The 3712-nt window shown below is 37.7% G+C and overlaps 1 protein-coding gene across 11 annotated transcripts in view; it reads left to right on the top strand.

Annotated features, from left to right (window-relative positions):
• The window catches only part of Cntn5 (contactin 5), a 1179522-nt gene that overhangs the window by 1056468 nt on the left and 119342 nt on the right, over window positions 1–3712 (top strand). The gene's annotated exons all lie outside the window — the stretch shown is intronic.

Here is a 3712-nt window from a genome sequence, read left to right as displayed (position 1 = left end):
TTTTGATACATATGCAGCTAGAGTCAAGAGCTCCGGGGTACTGGTTAGTTCATAATGTTGTTCCACCCATAAGGTTGCGGATCCCTTCAGCTCCTTGGGTACTTAAAGTGAAGTCTTACAAACTGGACAATTCCAGAGTAGAGCCTCATGATTGTCATCTAAGGAGGATGGAACCCAGGCAGGAGGAGAGAATTTGAAGCAGTCTGAGCTACTTATGCAGTTTGATATCAGCCTGGGCTAAGTTGCAAGTCCCTTTCTCACATTAATTAGTAACTTAATTAATTTAGGTGGTTAGTTAGTTAGTTTAAGAGTCTGGACTTGTGTGAAAAGATAGCCACCATTTTCCTATTTTACTTCAAAGTTGTAAATACAAGTCCCAACTTTTCTAATGAGATTGTGTAACAAGGAAAAGTGAATGGCCACTTGCCACTGATCCCAAAGGCAATGAATGAGCTGCCTCTTACAGAGGCTTCATCTAGAACCTTATGCACCAATACAGTACTAGAGTGCCCATTTGCCTGTTGGCTGTCTGGTGTTGGAGCACCGGATTAAAAGCTGATTCTGCAAAGTTCATTTTAATCAACAAATAACACCATTTGCTTGTAAAACCAAAAAAAGCAGCCAAAAACTAAAGAAAGAAAAGAGAAAATAGGAAATAAGGTGAGAGTCAAAGAAGAGAGAGTGCTTCCTGAGAGATGAAATGAGGAAACGAAGTCTGAGTTGAAGAAAGCAAAGATCACTGTAAGGAACCATTTCATTAAGGTTTTACCAATTGTAGAGTTTTTCACAGGAGCGGCACATTGTGGGCTCACATTAAGGATAATGGGCTCCCGTGTGAATTCTTCTCATTACTCCTCTTGAAAGAGCATTAAATCTACTGAAAGAGTAATTTAGGTTTACTGTTCTTGTCCATTTGCTTTGCTTATGAGCTCACCTGTTTAGGATTTAAGAAATATGATGCAGGTATAATCCAAAAAGAAAGAGATCAGCCCCAAATGAGCCTATTTCAACTCCTCAAATAGACATGGCATCCAGGACTATGCAGCAGGCTTCAGATATTTTGAACCAGGAGATAACGATGGAGCCTAATCTTAGGAGCTGCCCACAGACAGCAGAGGAGAAATGATTGCTGCCCTGACCCTGAATAATTTGCATGTTTATATGAACACTAAATGCTCTCTTTTTCCATCAATGTTCACTTTCAGTTCAATTCCAAAGAAAGTAAAAGGATTGAAAACTTTTCCCAGATTTAAGAAAATAAATATTTTGGAGGAAAATATCTGTAAAATGAAATGTGAATTATTTAATTACAGGAGTATACTGCTACAAATTAACTTTTCAAAACTGGAAGGCAGCCGGGAGGCAGAGACAGGCATATATCTGAGTTTGAGGCCAGCCTGGTCTACAAAGAACCAGGGCAGCCAGGTCTATACATAGAAACCCTGTCTTGAAAGACCAAAAAAAAAAAAAAAAAAAAACCCAAAACTGGAAAGCTAACTTTTTATGTTTTTAAACTGCTACCTAAAAACTTAGGTAACCACTATCCCTGTCACTCCAGCAGTTGGATGGCTGGGAAAGAAGAACTGTGAATTTGAGACTAGCCTGCATGCCCTACTGAGAACCTTGCCTCAAAACTAAAATAAATAAATAGACAGTAGGTAGATAGATAGATAGATGATAGATAGATAGATAGATAGATAGATAGATAGATAGATAGATAGATAGATAGCAAATAATAGAAGCTACCATAACAAATAAGAGGAAATACCAACCATCCTTACAAGTGTAGTCATTTCTAGGTGGAAAAAAAGAGACAAGCCTGCTGAGTGTACAGCTTTGCCTCTCCTTTTTCATTAGATAGGTGCCCCACCATGACCCAGGAATGCACTCATTGACTATGGGTTGCTGAGATAAGTGTCTATGTAAATGAGCACCTCAGACACCTGTAGCACAGGGTCCATGGTAGACCCAAATTGCTAGAGACAAATATCTCGTCATTCACAAATGATCTTGACTGGAATCTGAACAACTGCTTTCAATTTTAATTTTCTTTTCATTTTTCCACTAAAATCAAAGGTCAGAGTTATTTTTTATTATTATTGTTAGACTTAATTATTTATTATGCATAGTGTTCTGCCTGCATGTATTCTTCAGGCCAGAAGAGAACACCAAATCTCATTAGAGATGGTTGTAAGCTACCTTGTGGTTGCTAGAAATTGAACTCAGGACTTCTGGAAGAACAGACTTAATTTGTGAGCTACCTCTCTAACCCCCAGAGTATTTTAGAGTTTTCATTTTGTATTTGTAAGAACTGAACATTTTATCTAGGTGAGCTGAGGAGATGGAACACATTTATTTTTTCCCCCTCCCTAAAAAAGGAGCCACATAGAATGTGAATCTCCTTAGGGTTTGTGAGTGAGGATGTATGCTAAGGAAGGTGTCAATATGACATTTGATGGACAGATGTTTTATCTGGAAATAATTGTGTGACATTTTAATCCATTCTCAAAGCATTCTTGCTATGAAGCAGTTTCTTATATATGACGCAACCAGACGGTAACTCAACAAGTTATTTCATTAGAAAAAATTTCAATACTCTTAGATGTTCCAATTGTAAGATCAGCCAGAATGAAAACTAACTATGAGAGAGAGGAAAGAAAAAATAATGGCTAAAATATAGGGGATCACAAAGTAACTAACTCATTGATAAAAACAACCATTCATGTATGATTGACTTAAAAAAACTCAGAATATCATACTTTTACCACAAACACTGAGGGAATAAATAAGGACTGCTAGGCATTGGTTTTCTTTTCATGATATGAAAAAGCAATTCATATCTTTCAAAACAAAGGCAAACAACTAAATTCTAAATAATTGTTAGTATGTTTTGTCTTGTAAGCACAAACACATTTGTTTTAAAAGTAATTAGCCCCCATTCCATCCAACATTAAAAGCTCTTGGATCCAGGGGTACTTCTTTTAGCATAGTATATTAAACATTCTTTTCTGTGCTCAGTTAAGACATAAATGGAGGATGTTATTTCCAACATTTGCAACATGTAAATACAAAGAAATATTGAAGTCTTTCTATGGTTTTACTCTGTAAAGAAAAAAATTGAAACTCCAAATGTGCTAGCACATGCATATAATCCCATCACTTAGTAGTGTGGGGCAGAAAGATCAGGAGCACTGGAAGTTCAAAGCCATCCTGCGTTTCATAGTGAGATCTAGGCTAGCCCATATATGATAATACTGTGTCCCAAAGGACAAGCTAAAAGTGTGGGGAGGGGCGGTAAAAAGACATGAGTTATAATCAATACCAGGTCTTTATATGATCACAGAAAGGCATCAATTTTTACTTAGTAATGGAAAGACAGTGCTAGGTAAAGAAAGGTTTGTACCAGTCAATCAGCTACAGGGTCCTCACTAATTCCCGCAAACAATACATCAAAAATGTCTCCTCCTGGCACTTATTGATCACCTAACTGCAGTTATTTAACCAGGCTCTAATCATTCTGCTCCCAATGAAGTCAAGTGTTTTGGTCATCCATCCTTCATGTTTTATGATGATATTAACCCAGGTTCCAGCTGGTCCTGCTCCCTGATGGTGGTGGCTATGGGAGGAATATATCTTTGTTACACAAAGACACATGGCTTGAGGACCAGCGTGTTTTTCTCTCCCTCTCCCTCTCCCTCTCCCTCTCCCTCTC

Source organism: Mus caroli, chromosome 9 (genome assembly GCF_900094665.2).
Source record: "Mus caroli chromosome 9, CAROLI_EIJ_v1.1, whole genome shotgun sequence".
Lineage (NCBI taxonomy): Eukaryota > Metazoa > Chordata > Mammalia > Rodentia > Muridae > Mus > Mus caroli.
Note: the sequence above shows the minus strand (reverse complement) of the source record. Positions and strands in the feature narration are given on the sequence as shown.